The sequence below is a fragment of the Narcine bancroftii genome, chromosome 5 (assembly GCF_036971445.1).
Source record: "Narcine bancroftii isolate sNarBan1 chromosome 5, sNarBan1.hap1, whole genome shotgun sequence".
Classification (NCBI taxonomy): Eukaryota; Metazoa; Chordata; class Chondrichthyes; order Torpediniformes; family Narcinidae; genus Narcine; species Narcine bancroftii.
The window spans coordinates 11,529,381-11,548,930 of record NC_091473.1 but is presented as its reverse complement, the minus strand read 5'-3'; the positions used below and the strand labels follow the sequence as shown (position 1 = coordinate 11,548,930).

At 43.2% G+C, this 19,550-nt stretch overlaps 1 long non-coding RNA gene and 1 pseudogene across 1 annotated transcript; one reads left to right on the top strand and one right to left on the bottom strand.

Moving 5' to 3' along the window:
* The window catches only part of LOC138763116 (zinc finger protein 229-like), a 93,301-nt pseudogene that overhangs the window by 51,298 nt on the left and 22,453 nt on the right, over positions 1-19,550 (bottom strand).
* Positions 3,521-9,883, top strand: LOC138763123 (uncharacterized). Its single transcript, XR_011357326.1, has 2 exons — positions 3,521-3,625; positions 8,350-9,883. It is a non-coding gene; the product is annotated as an uncharacterized lncRNA (long non-coding RNA).

The following is a 19,550-nucleotide window of genomic DNA, read 5'->3' as shown; positions in this document are numbered from 1 at the left end:
ATAAATAGGTTTGAAAGTTAATAGTTGGATTATGATTTAAAAAAAAAGCTTTGTTTTATTGTTTAGAATAATATATTGTGATTTCTCTGGGGGAGGGCTGGGGATGGGGGAGGGATAGTCTACTGAGAAATCAGTTGACAATTGTGGTATATACCGTAACCCATGAAGTAAAACGATTGTGGTTGTCTTGCGAGGTAGCAAAGGCAACTCATTAAGGGCGATCTCTGTTGTTTTCTTTTCTACAACTCTAGTCCTTTTATAGTTTTTTGTTATTTTCATATTAATTGGTAAAGAATAAGAACATTCAAAAGTGTGATTTTATAGGAAGAGAGATGGACGGGTTGAAGAGGTGGCACAGAGGTAAAAATGGGTTGATAGGATAAATACATTGAAATATATGACAATTAATATTAATGGATATCACTAATTTGGCTCTGTCCCATCCTGTGGCTGGAGCCGTGGCTCCTCCCTTTTGACCCAGTCTAAAAGCTCCAACATCATAACCCCTCCCCAGAAAGCCTGGGTCACAGCTTAGGATGACCTTCAAGTTTATTGTAAATAAAATCCTATAGTTCCGTTACTCAAGTCTTCTGAGTTTGTGGCCATTGGAATTGCATTGGACACATCAAAATAACCACACAAGGGATTTTTAGAGTGGATCAAACAGATTTACTCTTCATCACCCGTGCAACATTTTAAAAGCCCAAATTACGTGTTCAACGTGCACTGACATCATCACACACTGACATCACATGGCCAGTTTGCTGCCTCCTGGGAATTGTAGTGCCGCCATAGTGCTGCTACACAGCCCTAACCCCTCACCCACCTCCCCCTCCAGAAATGACAGAAAGGTTTGTCTGTCTTTTAGGTTGTCAACCTCTGTGACAGAAGGTTGGCTGCTGCAGTAAGGAAGACTTGTCCACATGAGCTGGTTTAAGCCTATCAACAGTGAAAGACTGTGGCTTCCCTCCAATGTCCAAAATACAGGTCGACCTAGTTCGTCTGAGTATCCTATAAGATCCTTCATGGGGCGTCTGCAAAGGTTGACCAAGTGTTCCCCTACGGACAAAGACATATTTGCAGTTTTTAAGATCTTCGGGTATAAAGAAAGAGTGTTCTCCGTGAGAAGATGGTGGTATAGGGGTCAATTTTCCTATAGTCTCCCTTAGCCTGCTCAACAGTTCCTTAGGATCATTGCTGGAGTTGAAATGGTAGGGGACGAACTCCCCTGGGACCACCAATAGTGTGCAGTACATGAGATCGGCAGATGAAGCTTGGAGGTCCTCCTTTGGAGTTGTTCTAATGCCCAGTAATACCAATGGCAGCTCATCAGCCCAGTTTGGGGCATCTAACCGAGCCATTAAGGCTGACTTGAGATGTCGATTAAATCTTTCCACCATTCCATTGGCCTGGGGATGATAGCCATTTGTATGATGAACTGTTGTACTGAGCAAGTGAGACAAGGCCATCCATGGCGAGGAAATAAATTATGGTCCTCTATCTGAAGTAACATGCGCCAGTAAGCCAAAACGAGACACCCAGGAACTGAGGAACGGCCGAGCACAAGTGTCTGTATTAGCATCTACCATAGGCACGGCCTCAGGTCAACACGTAAACCTGTTTATTACTGTAAAAAGATAACAGTATTCTCTTGAAACAGGAAGCAGACCAATGATGCCCATGTGGACATGAGCAAAACACCGAGTAACTGCTGGGAAGGACTGCAGTGGTGCCTTAGTATGCCTCTGAACTTTTGCTTTCTGGCAGACAATGCAGGACCTTGCCATTTGTGTAACATCTTTTGTTAGGACCGTGCCACACGAACCTGTTGGAACTACAGTTCAGGCTCAGCTGTCCAGAAAGGTGGTAGCTTCGCAGCAATGTCTGCAGAGTACATGTTTGACCAAAAATATGCTTTTGGGCTAATCAGGGTCACCAATTGTGGCCACTGGAATAACAGTGGACACGACAAAATAACCACAAACAAGGTGTTTTTGGAGTGAATCAAACGGATTTACTCCTCATCCCCCACACAATCTTTTAAAAGCCAGAATCACGCGCTCAACGCACACTGACATGACCATGCACTGACGTCACGTGGCAGGTTTGATGCCTCCTGGGAGATGGATTGCCCCATAGTGCCGCTACACATTTATTGATAGTGCATCACTCAGCAGAAAGAAACAACCCCCAGAAACAATTGCAGTCCCTGTGACTATGATAAAGTTTATCTGTCCAGAGTCAATGTGTTTAAATAGAGTTTTAAATGTTGGTGACTTTTTACCCCCTCCATAAATCTTCGTCCGCGAAGCCAAGCCAAAGAAGAAGAGAAATGTTGGTCCAAACCAACCTTTCCTGAGATCTCTCCACTGTTGGTGGAGTAAGGTTCCACTTGCCTCTTTTGACACTTCATAATACATGCTTCGATTTGTGTTGTTCCCTGGAGAATTAGAGTCAGACTGTGATCAACAGGCTCTTCAGCCCAATAGGGGCCCAAACAGTGCTTCCAAGTGAAGCATCTGCAGGGGTCATCTACTGCATCTGGTCCTCCCTTTGTTGTCTACACTGGAGAGACTAGTCATAGACTGAGAGATCGCCTCTCTCATACTTCAGTTCTGTCCATCACAATAGCGGGGATCTCCCAGTGGCCACCCATTTCCATTCCCAACCCCATTCTCATCATTCCCATGCTGACATGGTGTCAAGCACTGCCAGACAGACTACCAACAAATTTGAGGAACAAATCCTCATGTTCTGTCTAGGCACTCTCTAACCAGATGACACTCACATCGACTTCCTCTGGGTTCCTTGAATCCCCACCCCATCTCTCCCCCTTCCCCAATCCTTTTTTCTCTCTCTCTCTTAACCAGATGCCACTAACACTGAGTCTCTCTGGTTTCTGTGAGACCCTGTCCCCATCCCTTCTCCTTTATATTTGCTCTTCATTCACAGAGCCACCCCTGTCCCCTGATCAATTCTCACTTTTTGTCTCCCATCCTCCTCTCCATGTCTAGTTATCACCGTTGTCTGTTCTCCCACGTTCCTCCCCTTACCCTTTTTCCCTTCTCCCTCAGCTTTATATTCAGGTGTCTGCCTGCCTTTTGTCAAAGCTTGAGGAAGGGCTCAGGCCCGAAACATTGGTCCTACATTTTGTCTTTTTACGACAATAATATTTATTCACCTCACATTCCCTCAAATTCTCCACAGTCAAGTGTCGAGGGCAATTAACAAGGACAATTAACCTCCAATCCTCCAACATCTGTCGGGAAATAAGGGAATCCTAGACATTTCAGCTTGAAACCTTTGATTTCGACTGGCCATAGAGAATTTTTCACAATTATTATTGGTAATACGGGTGGTGTGGATCGCACACTTATTTAAGACAGGTTTCGGTATCTCCGTATCGTAACTAGATGGGCAGGTTGTCGATTTAATATAGGTGGGCGTGTTTTGCTGCCGTGACGTCATCCAGGAGGCAGGTTCTGAGTCTGGGACACATGCGCAATGGTGGTTCCGAACACGTCATGCTCGGGCGGAAGATGGCGGCACTGGTCGCGGACTATGGGTCGTCCGGGAGCGACGGGGAATCAGAGCCGAGTCCCTGGGCGCAGGGAAGCAGCGGCAGGTACCGGAGAGAGAGAGAGAGAGAGAGAGACGGGGGATTGGAAAGAGGAGGGAGGAAGAGAGAGAGGGAGGGATGTGGTTGAAGAGAGGGGAAATAGAGTGAATGAGAAGGGGAATAGGGAGAGGAGGAGAGTGGAGAACGGGAGAGAGAAAGAAGGGGAGACGGGAAGCGGAGTCGAGTCAGAGCAGCAGGGAGCAGTGGCAGCTACAGGATAGCGGGTGGGGGTGGGGATGTGAGTGAGAGGTAGGGAGGGAATAGACCGAGGGGGTAATGGAGAGGGGGAATTCAGCGAGGGAAAAATAGAATGGAGTGAGAGTAGGGAGGGGGGATAGGGAGAGAGTGAGTGGGAGAGAGTAAGGGTCAAGAGAGGGGAGTAGAGAGAGCGAGGGGAGAGAGATAGATTAAGGAGTGGGGAGGGAAAAGAGGGAGGTGTTGGAGAGAGAAGGGGAATAGATGTGGGAATTGGGAAGGGAGAGAGGTATAGAGAGATGCAGGAATAGAGGGGGAAGGGAGAGAAGGGAAATAGAGTGGGTAATAGGGAAGGGAGAGAGGGTGGTGGGGGAGGGCAGCAAAGGTGGGTGGGAGAGAGGGGTGAGGAGGGAGGGTGGGTGAAGGAAGCGGGCAGACGGGGGGAGGGAGGATGCAGGGGGGGGGGTCCAGAGAAGGGGAGAGCATGGGGGAGTGGTGTCGAGCCGAGGGATCTGGGGTCTTGTTGTTGAGCAGAGGGAGAGAACAATACAGCACAGTACAGGCCTTTCAGCCCTTGATGTTGTGCTGACCCATATTTTCCTTAAAAAAAACTAAACCCTCCCTACCCTGTAACCCTTTATTTTTCTTTCATCCGTGTGCCTGTCTCTTAAATGCCCCCAATGTTTCAGCCTCCACCACCATCCCTGGTAAGGCATTCCAGACACCCACAGCTCTCTGTGTAAAGGTGTTTCCTTTAAACTTCCCTCTGTGCACATTTCCTCTGGAGTTTGCTAATCCTGCCCTGGGAAACAGGTGCTGGCTGTCCACCCTATCTATGTCTCTCATAATCTTGTAGACCTCTATCAAGTCTCCTCTCATCCTTCTACGCTTCAAAAAGAAAAGTCCCAACTCTGCTAACCTTGGCTCAAGACTTGTTTCCCATTCCAGGCAACAACCTGGTAAATCTCCTCTGCATCCTCTCCACAGCTTCCACGTCCTTCCTATAATGAGATGACTAGAATTGAACACAATTGTGTAAGTGTGGTCTCACCAGAGATTTGTAGAGTTGTAACATGACCTCTCTACTCGTGAATTCAATCCCCCCTATTAATGAAACCCAGCATCCCATAGGCCTTCATAAGTATCCTATCAACCTGTGCAGTGACCTTGAGGGATGTATGGATTTGGATCCCAACGTCCCTCTATTATGAAACAGTACATTAACCCTGTACTCAGCCTTCTGGTTTGCCCTTCCAAAATAAATCCCCTCACATTTATTGGGATTGAAATCCATCTGCCATTCTTCTGCCCAACTCTGCATCTTATCTATATCCTCTTGTAACCTTTGACAACCTTCAGCTCCATCCACAACTCCTCCAACCTTTGTGCCATCTGCAAACTTACTGACCCATCCATCCACCTCTTCATCCAGGTCATTTATAAAAATCACAAAGAGCTGGGATCCCAGAACAGATCTCTGCGGCACTCCATTAGTTACCAGGCAGAATACTTTACTTCCACAATTACTCTCTGCTTTCTTCCAAGCCAATTTTTTATCCACATATCCAAGGTTCCACTATTCCTGTGCCTTTTTGGATCATTCTCTTGTGGGGAACCTTGTCAGTGCCTTGCTAAAATCCATGTAAACCACATCTACCAGGCCACCCTCATCAATTTCTTTTGTTACCGTCTCAAAAAAATGACCTTCCCTTCTCAAAGCCATGCTGACTATCCTTGAGTAGACTGTACTTCTCCAAATGCTCGTATATCCTATTTACACAAAACTGGTGTAAGACTCACCAGTCTATGATTCCCAGATTCTCCCTATTACCTTTTTTGAACAAGTGGAGCATATTTGCCATTTTCCAATTCTTCGCCATCTCCCTGGAACAGATCTGGACGTGTATTGCAGTGAAAAGTGTTGTAGAACAGAGGGATCTGGGGAAGTATTGGGGAGCAGAAAGATCCAGGGAGTGTGGTAGAGTGGATGGATCTGGGGGAATGCCGGGGAGCGCAGGGATCCGGGGAAGTGCTGCGGAGCGCAGGTATCCGGGGGAGTCCCTCGATGCTAGCATCACCCTAACCCCTTTCCTCTGGTTTGTATCTCACCTACCCTCAGTGGAAAAAGCCTACATACATTTACTCTGTCTCTCCCCCTCATAATTTTAAATAATCAAATCTCCCTTCATTTTAATTTTAAATTGAGACACAGCATGGTAACAGGCCATTCCAGACCATGAGTTCATAAACCTGCATCCCTGGTACATTTTGAACAATGAGAGGAAACCGGAGCCCCTGGGGAAAACCCATCCAGATACAGGGAGAATATATAAGCTCCTTACAGACAGCCCTAGCTTTGAACCACGATCTGGTCCCGATTGTTGGTGTTATAAAGATGTTGCGCTGACCACTAGGATAGCCGTGTCATTTTTCTATGCTCCAGGGAATAAAGTCCTTACCTGTTTAACCTTCCCTGTAACTCAGTTTCTGAAGACCCAGCAACATCCTAGTAAATCTTCTCCGCACTCTTTCAATCTTAATGATATGCTACCTATGATTAGCTGCCCAGATCTGCACACAATATTTCAAATTTGGCCTCACTGATGTCTTAAACAACTTCAACATAACATCCCAACTCATATACTCAGTACTTTGATTTATAAAGGCTAAGATACCAAAAGTTTTCTTCACAACCCTGTCCATCTGTGATGCCACCTTCAGGAAATAATACATCTGATCTCTGCTCCTCCACACTCCTCATGCCCTATCGTTAACTGTATATCTCCTACCTTGGTTTGCCCTTGCAAAATGCATCACCTCACACTTCCATTAAATTCCATATATTCTTACCAAAGGAATACTAAATCCTACCAACCCCGTAACCCTCTTTTTCTTCCATCCATGTGCCTGCTGAAGAGTCTCTTAAACACCTTTAATGTTCCAGCTTCACCATCATCACTGGCAAATAATTCCAGACCCCCCACAATTCTGCATTTTTAAAAAAAAACAACTTTGGGCATCTCGCACGGTAACAAGCCATTTCAGCCCATGAGTCCGTGGTGCTCAATTTGCGAACCATTAACCTACTCCCCCAGTACATTTCAAACTCACACCTGATGTCTCACCTAAACTCACTTAGGGGTGGCATAGTCAGTGTAGTGGTTAGCCCAATGCCTTTGCAGCGCCAGCAACCAGGACTGTGGTTCAAATAGAGTTTGTATGTTCTCACCCTGTCTGCATGGGTTTTACCCAGGGGCTCTGGTTTCCTCCCACCCTCCAAAACATACCTGAGGTGGCGGCTAATTGGGTGGCTCGTACTTGTGGGCCAAAAGGGCTTGTAACTGTGCTGGATGTCTAAATTTTGAAAAAATATTAAAATTTGTATAGATGTCCTCTGGTGTTTGCTATTCCTGCCCTGGGAAACAGGTGCTGGCTGTCCATCTCTGGTAGACCTCGATGAAGTCTCCTTTCATCCTTCTACGCTTCAAAGAGAAAAGTTCCAGCTCTGCTAACCTGCCTCATAATACTTATTTCCCAATCCAGGCAAATCCTAGTAAATCTCCTCTGCATCCTCTCCATAGCTTCCACATCTTTGTTGTACTGAGATGACCAGAACTGAACACAATTCTCTAGGTGTGATCTCACCAGAGATTTGTAGAGTTGCAACTTAACCTCATGATTCTTGAACTCAGTCCCCCTACTAATGAAGCCCAGCATCCCATAGCCCTTCTTAATGATCCTATCAGCCTTCTAAGCTCCAGGAAGTAAAGTCCTAACCTGCTTAACCTTATCCTGTAACTCAGTTCCTAAGTCCGGGCAACATCCTAGTAAGTCTTCCTTCTGCACTCTTTCTACCTTATTGATATCCTTCCTGCAGTTAGGTGACCAGAACTGCACACAATGCTCCAGATTAATACCATTGCAATGTTAAAGAGAAAAATTGGGATGGTTCCATGAATGGGATGGATATGGGGCCAAATATAGTGTGTTGTTACTGGTGTGGGTGGGATAGATTCATGGCAGGATGGGCTGAGGGGCCTTTTTCAATAGCAAGGAGATCAGTCCGTGAGGGGACAGGGTGAGGGGGAAGGGGAAGAGAGGGCGGCGGTGGGCAGGTGAGTGAGAGGCAAGCGGGGGAGCGAGGCATTGGGTAGGTACGGGGGACCAGTCTCATCGCTCACCCACTCTCCATCATCCCCTCCCCTTTGCCTACTCATCAATCCTCCTCCAATCTTTCCTTCACTTCTCCCCTTCTCCCTCTCTCCCTATCCCCCTCTCTCCTCCCCACCACCCTCTCTCCTTCTCCCCCTCCCCTCTCTCTACCCCTCATCAATCCTCCTTCAATCATTCCTTCACTTCCCTCCCCACCGACCTCTCTCTCTTTCTCTCCCTCCCTCCCTCCCTCCCACTTCCCCCTTTCTTCCCCACTCTTTCCAACCCCATGCCCCCTCCCCCATCTCCCCCTTTCTCTCCCCTCTCTCTTCCTTCCCCCCCACTTCTCTCTCCCCCTATCTTTTCTCCCACTCCCCCCACAGGTCAGATCGAAGGAAGGTCTCATCCCCCCAGCAGGGATCTGCCTCGGGAATCCGGTCGGAGCTGCCCCCACCGGAGCTAGAGTCTGGGGCAGGGGGAGGAGGGGTCTTCGCCAACCCATTTGCTCAGGAGCGGAAGGAGCGGCAGCGACTGCTGGAGCAGCATGTGCGGCTGACCCCCGGGCTGGCCACTGGCCCTGACATCTGCCTGGCCTTCCGCAAGGAAGGTCGGTGCCGGTACGGCGTCCGCTGCCGCTTTGCCCACGACAGTGACGTGCCTGGGGCCCGGGGCGGGGCCACAGACTCTCAGCCAGGGCCTTAAACCTGTTCCCTGTGGCCACTACTGAACCGGGGCCTTAAACCTGTTCCTCGGGACCCGACTCTGAACTGGGGCCTTAAAACCTGTTCCCCAGGATCCTGACTCTGAACCGGGGCCTTAAACCCATTCCTGGGGCCCGACTATGTACTGGGGCTTTAAATCTGATCCTAGTGTATGGGTCCTTCAGCTGGGGTCTTAAAACTCATTCCCCATCTTCTGGGACCCTCACCAGGGTTCATGACTCCAGTGTATCTCTGGGGCTCTGAACCAATCCCCAGGAATCCCAACCGGGGTCCAAACTCACCCCCTAGTGTTCATGGCCCCTGACCATAACCCATAACCCATCCTCTAGCCTCCTGGAGTTCCGACCAGAATCCTCTGTTCCCTGGGATCCAGGACCCTCTACCAGGGCCCTAAGCCCACCCTCTTATGGTCTACCCCTCCCCCGCTGGTTCCCACACCCCTTGGGACACTTCCCATCCCTGGGCGAGGATTTCAAGCTCCTGAACCGTCGAGGAAGCTGGGTGGAGGGTGCCCTCTGCAGCTCGAGCTCAATCAATGAGATGCGTTGGCTCTTGGAACTGAACCAATGGGGACTGTGAGTGTATGGAAATGAACCAATGGGGAGTGTGGGCACCTGGAAATGAACCAACCAGGAATATAGGTGCCTTGAAACGAATCAATGGGGTCTGTAGGGTCCCTGGAAATGAACCAATGTAGAGTGTGGGTACTGGGAAACGAACCAATGGGGAGTGTGGGTACTGGGAAATGAACAAATAGGGAGTGTGGGTACCTAAACTGAACCAATGAGTTATATGGAACTAGAGCTGAACCATTGAGAAGTGGAAGCTCCTGGAATTGAACCAATGGGGAGAGACCTCAGACGAGGTCTGTTTGACCAACCCCCGGACATGGGGAGCATCTGGGGAGATGGGAGACCCACTCTGGGGGTCCCACACTCAGGACAGAGGTTCCCCTGACTCGCAAGAATGACCCAGAAGAAGCAGCCAGCTGCCAGGTTTCCACAGTTGGAGGGGGAACCTGCCCTAGGACAGCAGGTGAAGACACTTCCATTGACAGATTCATCCCTGCTTTCCAGCTGTTGACGGACTTTGCAGTTTAATTTTCTTTTTAGAATATCTTTATTGAGTTTAATTTAAAAAAACATAGATTGAATAAGAGTATAAGGAAAAAAAAACAAAAAAATTGAACATCGAATGTTGTGCATGTCTGTCTGTTTTCCATGCAAATTAACATGGAGCACTCTGGAAATGTCCAAGGAGGTTCAGTAGGGATAACATTTGATGTTGAATGTCATGACCATATTGAATTTAACCTTTAAGGTCATATGAAGTTCAAAAATATTTTTGCACCAGGGACACCTCAATTAGTTACAAGGCTGTATATCAATGTACATTCAGAATAAAAACAAGTGGCCAAACACAGTTCAAAATGGCCAAAAAAAACAAAGCAACATTGGCAGAACCTCCTTACAAGTCCATAGAGTCGGACAAAGGGGAAAGCACAGAGACAGCAGAAGAACATAAGTCTCACCTCTATTGATGGTTCCAGAAATGAAAGGGACAGGCAGCAGGACACAGAAAAAAAAAACGTATTTATGCAGAATTATCATGAAGATTGTTGGGTAATGAGTATTTTATTTCCCGGGTAACCTGCTAGTACTTAATATAAATTGTGTGCACTCTTTCACATCAAACCCACTATATCAAAAATATTGAAAAATAAAACCACAAAGGAAAAGAAAAAAGAGCACCCCCCCTCCCCCACTTTAATCAAATCCCTCTAAACAAGGCAAGCTTGGATATGTAATATACATAGGAAACGAAGGTTGACATTCGGAAACCGGACAATGCTTCTCAGGAACATCCAAATACCCTAACTCTTTAAGTTATGGTAATACTCCATGAATGGGGCCCCATGTCTTGTAAAAATTCACCTTTATATCTTTGTCTGATTTTTTTCTAAACTTAGGAAGGACACGGCCTCCTGTAACCATTGAGTATGAATAGGTGGGTTACTGTCCATTTCATCAAGATTCCCCGTCTAGCTATCAGAGGTAAAAGCTAAAATTCACTTCAGAGATAGTCAACAATATTTCCTCTTAGAACATAGAACACTATAGCACAGGCCCTTCAGCCCTTAATGTTGTGTTGACCCATATATTCCTTTTTTAAAAAGTACTAGCCCCCCTATCCCGTAACCCTCTATTTTTCTTTCATTCCTGTGTCTGTCTTAAGAGTCTCTTCAATGCCCCAATGTTTCAACCTCCACCACCATCCCCACAAGGTATTCCAGGCATCCACAACTCTGTGTAGTAAAAAAAAAACACCCCTGATGTCTCCCCTCCCTTCACTTTGTACACATGTCCTCTGGTGTTTGCTGATTCTGTCCTGGGAAACAGGCACTGACTGTCCACCCTATCGATGCTTCTTATAATCTTGTAGACCTCTCTCAACCTCTTGAGGAAAACCAAATGGGAGCAATAAGGGCCATGGTTCTAATTTGACCTTAAAAATGATTGATAAAGTTTAAATAATGCATTAAAGAGACTCCGAGGCATGAAAGCAGTAAATAAATATTCCATTATTCCCGTGCTAAAGAAAAGTGTGACAGCAAGCGTGCAGATTGTCTTCTTACGGGCGGCCGAGCAGACCTTGTTTGCTTGTCCAATTTCCTTTTGGACCATGAGGTTGGGTGAGAGACAAACTAAAGAACACAGGGTGAAAGGGGGTGTCTTCACAAAGCGTGGTGGGAATGTGGGCTCAAATTTACCGAGGAGAATTTGGACAGGAGAGGTGCAGAGGGTGATGGACTGGTGCAGGTCAGTGGGATTAGGAGCATATTGGTGAAGAGTGAAACACAATAGGCTGTAGTCATTGTGATTGTAGTAAACAAAACAAAATTATGGAGGAACTCAGCCTGAGCCCTTCACGGAAAATATAAGGCCTATGAACTGGGTGCAGGTCAGTTGGACGGGGTGAACTAGAAAGGCTGAAGGGGCCTGTTTCTGAGCTGTAGTGTTCTGTGGATTAGTCCTGGGTGCAGGGCTGATTCCAGACTATTTTGCACCCTAGGCAAGGCCGACTAACTGCACCCCCCCCCCCCAAAATTGACAACTTCAATTTTCAAAAACATGTTTTGTAGAAAAAAATGAAAACCACAAAACTTGAAATTGCTAAATTAATTTTAAATTGGAAGAATAAGTAACATCAATCTGATCATTTTAACTCAAAATACAAAAGAAAATATTTTGGCATTCAGTAGAATGAATCCCTCTGCCAAGGGCAACACAACATTCAAACCTTTTACTTCACACCTTTAAGTCTATCTACCTTTTAAGGCTACTTGGCGTAATCAATACAACATGTTAGAACTACATTTTGCTTACAGAGAAACAGACAAACTGGGTTTTAAACATAACCTCCTGGTAATAATCTTGTGAATTGTTAAAATTTATCTTGTAACACATTCAATTTCATGCACATCAGAATCTCACTTCGCAAGCCATTTCCTTTGCAAATTTTGTCACAAATTCAATCAGATCAAGTGCTAATGCCTGGGCATGTTCAATTGATTGAGTTGCCAAGCCATCTAATCTCCATGACAACATTGTTGAGTGTATGTAAGTTTGAGCTTTGAGAAACTACATTCACCTCTTACCATTGATACTGGACGCGTGAGAAGAATCCTTAGAGAAACCAAAACATTGGACACACAATCCAGGGGTTTTTGTTGTAGAATGAAGCGAAGTTCTTGTGGCTGCAAAGACATTGGAAGTCTTCAAGCTACTGCTATAAGTTCGCAACATAGATCTTACGCATCAATATTAAGATCATTAACATTTTTATTCTGAATAGATTATCCAGATTTCACAACACTGATGTAAAAATTTCATATGACAGGACTATTCCTTCAAATGTTCTGCTATTTCCCTCTAAACTCACAGCAGCTCATCTAGAAGAGTATAGAAGGTGTTGACACCAACAATTATTACATCACTTTGACATCTTCATTTGTCTCAGCACCTATATGAATGTATTGAGAAAATGCCTGTGTACTTCCATGTCAGCAAAATTTGTTGCATTTCATCCCCTGTGCCATTCAGACACTGAAGAGCTCCTACTTTTCCTGAGTCAGCCCCTGCATTCAAAAAGAGGGTTTGGTTCAGAACTGAAACAGTGGGAGTTTGTCTTTTATTGGGAGCTCTGGAAGGGTCTCTACAGTTACTTTAAAATATGCTTTGAAGTGAAAACCTTTGAGTGGCAGAAGATTATTTTTCTTTCTTTTAATTCTCCAAGTAAATGATGTGAAGGCATGTCAACTTTCCAAGGCAAAGCGACAGGGTCTCCAAAACATTTTTTTTACTGGCATTTTCCCTCCTTCAACAACAAATGGACATCACTCATCAATGGCCATTCGATTTTGCTTTAATGTTTATTCAGAAGAAATAAGTGGGGAATAATAGCAATGAATTTGTCCACTATAGTAGCCCACTAACCAGGGCACAACCTGGTACAGAAAATGGCTGACGAAGGCACTTCCTCATTGACACTGGTGCTGAAATAAGTGTCTGAGTTTATCACGGACATCCAACAGATCATGGGTAAGACCAACATGGTCCCACCCTGAGATCAAGTCTGTCAAGGCCTGTTCCTAGGAATAGGCTATTCAGCCCTAACTAGGGCACAGCAGGAAGACCCTGAGATCCTGGCATACAGAACGACAGTTTTCAGGCTCAGGCTGGAGGTTATCACCATCGGCCCTGGTAACCAGACACTCCTCTGCAACATCACCAGCAAACCCCACCCCATTGTGCCAGCAGCATGGATATGGCATGTCTTCAACGTGGTGCACAACCTGGACACCCAGCCATTAGGTCTTCTGATAAAATGGTGGCCAGTAGGTTAATCTGGCATGGCCTCCGGAAACAGGTCAGTCAGTGGGCCAAGACCTGCATACTGTGCCAGACGTACAAAGTGCAGACACACATCAACATGCCCCCTTCCAGACTTTTCAGCCAGTAATGATGTAGGTTCAGCCACGTCCATATTGATATTATAGGGCCACTACTGGTCTCCCGCGAAGCGATATATCTCCTCACCATGATTGACCCCTCAATGAGGTGGCCAGAGGCGGACATGCTAGTCGACACAACCACCGAGACCTGCTCCAGGGCACTGAATATACCTGGGTGTCAAGATTCAGAATCCCAGAGCTTATGACCTCTGATACACTTCACTTTGGGGCTCTGGGTGGTGCTGGCTAATTTGCTGGGAATCCAGTTGCACCATACCAGGCTTACCACCCTCAGGCCAACAGGTTAGTGGAGTGGCTCAGCTCAAGGGGCTTAACTGGGCAGATGAGCTACCCTGGGTCCTTCTGAGATCTGCTCCACACCAAAAGAAGACTTCAACGCCTCAGCAGCTGGTGTGCTGTTGGTGATACCGGGGAAGCTCTTGCCACCACTGACCTAGAGGACCCGATGGCCTATTGACTGAGGGAAAGATTGGGTACTCTCGCCCCTCCACAGCCTCCGCTGCATGGCCAGGCCAAAGCCTACATTCCTAAAGAGACCTGTGAGTATGTTTTTGTTTGGAGGGGAGCTCACTGATCACCTTTGTAATGGCCGTTTGAGGGGCTGTATAAAGTAGTCAGACGCAACGGGTCAGCACGTGTGCTGGATGTTGGCGGTAAGGAAGTGACTTTCACCATTGACTGTGTTAAACCAGCACATGTGAACATTAACCAACTGGTCTCCACTCAGCCCCCACATCACAGAGGTAGGCCTCTGAAAGCGGCAAACTGCACTCCAATCACTGGTTCTGGGGGAGGGTCGTGCAGTGTCCTGCTAACCAGGACACAACCTGGTACACAAGATGGCCCCACAGGGGCCAATGACCTTCATCCCAGGTGACCATCTGGGCAACAATGGGCAATGGAGGGAATGCCAACTAATCCGAGGCCAGCACTGCTGTGACATTACTCCTGATGTCAGCAGTGGGGAGAAAATATAAGCAGAGCTGCCACTGCAATAAATTAGTCTTCAACTCCTTGTGTGTGCTGTTCCTTCCACACTTCACGGTAGTGCACAGACTACACCACTCACTATTTGGTTCTGATGCATGTAGAATGTTTGCCTGTAGGGGGAAAAACTCATTTCTACTGCATCAATTTTCTCCAAAGTGAAATAAGTCCCTTTTCAGAATAATCAAAGTATTCAAACAATCGTCAAAAGAATTTTCAGTTTGAGCATGATTCTTCCTGCTCGTGACATTGACTGATTTTATTTTTGTGACACTGATGCAGATATCGATGAAGATTCAATTTTGCTTTGTATTATGCAGTTTCTGTTTATCTTTTGGTTAATACTTGCAAATGTTTAAATTTGAGCATAGAATTTCCACTATAGTACATAGCCCATGTAAAATTCAAAAGAATTGGGAGAAAGTGTTGGAAGTCAGATGTTGAACCACTGCTTCAGATTTGGGTTAAAACAATTCACTGTAAAACAGGACCAGAAACTGAGTACCTCAACAATCGCCACCTTTTTTTTTTTAAATTTTTTATTTTACACTCTATAAACCATATTGACCAAGATACATACAGACATTTTTCTTCTTAAATATATAATGTTTTCTCTCCCTTCCCTCCCTCCCTCACCCCCTTCCCCATTTATTTGGTTCAATCTATAAGATACATTAAACCCGTTAAACAATGTTGTCACTTAATAAAAATAAACAAGAAATTTTACTGAGTCAGTTCTTTTCGTTATCTTCTCCTGTCATTTTAGGTGGTGGAAGTCCATGGTAGGATTTCTCTATTGTGTTTCATGTATGGCTCCCATATTTGTTTGAATATTGTAATTTATTTCTTAAATTATATGTTATTTTTTCTAATGGAATACATTTATTCATTTCTATATACCATTGTTGTATTCTCAAGTTATCTTCTAATTTCCAGGCTGACATAATACATTCTTTTGCTACAGCTAGGGCTATCATAACAAATATTTTTTGTGCTCCACCCAAATCAAGTCCAAATTCTTTGTTTCTTATATTACTTAGGAGGAAGATCTCTGGGTTTTTTGGTATATTGCTTTTTGTGATTTTATTTAATATCTGGTTTAGATCTTCCCAAAATTTTTCCACTTTCTCCCATGTCCAAATTGCATGAATTGTTGTCCCCGTTTCCTTTTTACAGTGAAAACATCTGTCTGATACTGTTGGGTCCCATTTATTTAACTTTTGAGGTGTGATGTATAGCCTGTTTATCCAGTTATATTGTATCATGCGTAACCTCGTGTTTATTGTATTTCTCTTAGTTCCAGAGCATAGCTTTTCCCATGTTTCATTCTTTATCTTTATGTTTAGATCTTGTTCCCATTTTTGTTTAGGTTTACCATTTGTTTCCTTGTTCTCCTTTTCTTGAAGTTTGATGTACATGTTTGTTACAAATTTTTAAATTATCATTGTGTCTGTAATCACATATTCAAAATTGCTTCCTTCTGGTAACTTCAGACTGTTTCCCAATTTGTCCTTCAAGTAGATTTTCAGTTGGTAGTATGCAAACATTGTATCGTGAGTTATATTACATTTATCCTTCATTTGTTCAAGGGATAATAATTTATTTCCCGAAAAACAATTTTCTATTCTTTTGATCCCTTTTCTCTCCCATTCTCTAAAGGAAAGGTTATCTATTGTGATAGGGATTAGCTGATTTTGCATCAATATTAGTTTTGGTAGTGGGTAACTTGTTTTATTCCTTTCTACATGAATCTTCTTCCAAATGTTAAGCAGATGATGCAATACCGGTGAATTCCTACGTTGCACCAATTTTTCATCCCATTTATATAGTATATGTTCAGGTATCTTCTCCCCTATTTTATCTAGTTCTAATCTAGTCCAATCTGGTTTTTCCCTTGTTTGATAAAAATCTGATAGGTATCTTAATTGTGCGGCTCTATAATAATAAAGTTTGGTAGTTGTAAGCCTCCTTGTTTGTACCATTCTGTTAATTTATCTAGTGCTATCCTCGGTTTCCCCCCTTTCCATAAGAATTTCCTTATTATTTTCTTTAACTCCTTGAAGAATTTCTCTGTTAGGTGTATTGGTAATGACTGAAATAGGTATTGTATCCTTTGGAAAATATTCATTTTAATACAGTTTATCCTTCCTATCAGTGTTAGTGGTAAGTCTTTCCAATGCTCTAAGTCATCTTATAATTTTTTTATTAATGGATGGTAATTGAGTTTATATAGATAGCCGAGGTTTTTATTTATTTGTATACCTAGGTATCGCATTGCTTGCGTTTGCCATCTGAATGGTGATTCTTTCTTAAACTTTGTGAAATTCGCATTATTCATTGGCATTGCTTCACTTTTGTTTGCGTTGATCTTGTACCCCGATACTTCTCCATATTCCTTCAATTTCCTATGTAATTCTTTTATTAATATTTCTGGTTCTGTTAAGTATATTATAACGTCATCTGCAAATAGGCTGATTTTATATTCCTTCTCTTTTATTTTTATCCCTCTTATTTTATTTTCTGTTCTTATCAGTTCTGCTAGTGGTTCTATAGCTAACGCGAACAGTGAGGGAGATAGTGGACATCCCTGTCTTGCTGATCTGCTTAAGTTAAATTGTTTTGATATATATCCATTTACTGTCACTTTTGCCAATGGCCCCTTATATAATGCTTTAATCCAATTAATATATTTCTCTGGTAGGCTGAATTTTTGTAGTACTTTGAATAAATAATTCCATTCTACTCTGTCAAAGGCCTTCTCTGCGTCTAAAGCAACCGCTACTGTTGGAGTTTTATTTCCTTCTACTGCATGAATTAAGTTAATAAATTTACAGATATTGTCTGTTGTTCATCTTTTTTTAATAAATCCAGTTTGGTCTAGATTTACTATTTTTGGTGCACAGTCGGCCAATCTGTTTGCTAATAGTTTAGCTATTATCTTATAATCTGTGTTAAGTAGAGATATTGGTCTATATGACGCTGGTGCAAGTTGATCTTTCCCTGTCTTTGGTATTACTGTAATTATTGCTGTTTTGCATGAATCTGGTATGCTTTGTGTTTTATCAGTCTGGTTGATTACTTCCAGGAGGGGAGGAATTAATAAGTCTTTAAATGTTTTATAGAATTCTATTGGGAATCCATCCTCTCCTGGTGTTTTATTGTTCGGTAGCTTTTTTAATATCTCCTGTAATTCTTCTATTTCAAATGGTTTTATTAATTTATTTTGCTCCTCTGTTTGTAATATCGGTAGTTCAATTTTAGTTAGAAATTCATCTATTTTGTCTTCTTTCCATTCATTTTCAGTTTGATATAGTTGCTCGTAGAATTCTCTGAAGTTTTCATTGATCTCTGTTGGATTATATGTAATTTGTTTGTCCTTTTTCCTTAATGCCAATACCATTCTTTTAGTTTGTTCTGTCTTAAGCTGCCACGCTAGAAGTTTGTGCGTTTTTTCTCCTAGCTCATAATATTTATGTTTTGTCTTCATTATGTTCTTCTCCACCTTATATGTTTGTAGTGTTTCATATTTTATTTTTTTATCTGCCAATTCTCTTCTTTTAGTTGTATCTTTCTTTATTGCTAATTCTTTTTCTATATTTCCTATTTCCCTTTCCAACTGTTGTGTTTCCCAATTGTAGTCCTTCTTCATCTTAGTTACATAACTTATTATTTGCCCTCTGATGAACGCTTTCATTGCGTCCCATAGTATAAACTTATCTTTCACTGATTCCGTATTTATTTCAAAGTACATTTTAATTTGTCGTTCAATGAATTCTCTAAAATCCTGTCTTTTAAGTAGCATGGAGTTTAATCTCCATCTATACATTCTTGGTGGGATGTCCTCTAGCTCTATTGCCAATAACAGGGGTGAGTGGTCCGATAATAGTCTAGCTTTATATTCCGTATTCCTAACTCTCCCTTGAATGTGGGCTGATAACAGGAATAGGTCTATCCTTGAGTATGTTTTATGTCTACCCGAATAATATGAATATTCCTTTTCCTTTGGGTGTTGTTTCCTCCATATATCCAAAAGTTGCATTTCTTGCATCGATTTAATTATAAATTTGGTTACTTTGTTCTTTCTGTAAGTTTTTTTTCCAGTTTTATCCATGTTTGAGTCCAAATTAAGGTTAAAATCCCCTTGCGTACCTGCTATCTTCAAAAAGATATCTTGCATAAATTTTTGATCTTCTTCATTAGTCTTTACATTGAGTAAATTCCAAAATTCTGAATATATCTGACATTTTATCATTACATATCTCCCTGCTGGATCTATTATTTCCTCTTCTATTTTGATTGGTACATTTTTATTGATTAATATAGCTACTCCTCTGGCTTTTGAATTATATGATGCTGCTGTTACATGTCCTATCCAATCTCTCTTTATTTCTTGTGTTCCACTTCAGTTAGATGTGTTTCTTGTACGAATGCTATATCAATTTTTTCTTTTTTCAGTAAATTTAACAGTTTCTTCCTTTTGATTTTGTTATGTATTCCATTAACATTTAAAGTCATACACGAGGAGAGGATGGACTCCCAATAGAATTCTACAAAACATTTAAAGATCTAATAATACCGCCCCTCCTGGATGTAATCAACCAGATTGATGAGACACAAAACTTACCAGATTCATGTAAAACAGCAATAATTACAGTGATACTAAAACAAGGGAAAGATCCACTCTCACCAGCGTCATATAGACCAATATCTCTGCTAAACACAGATTATAAGATAATAGCTAAACTATTAGCAAACAGATTAGCAGAACAGGTACCGAAAATGGTAAATTTAGACAAAACTGGATTTATCAAAAAAAGACGCACAACAGACAATATTTGTA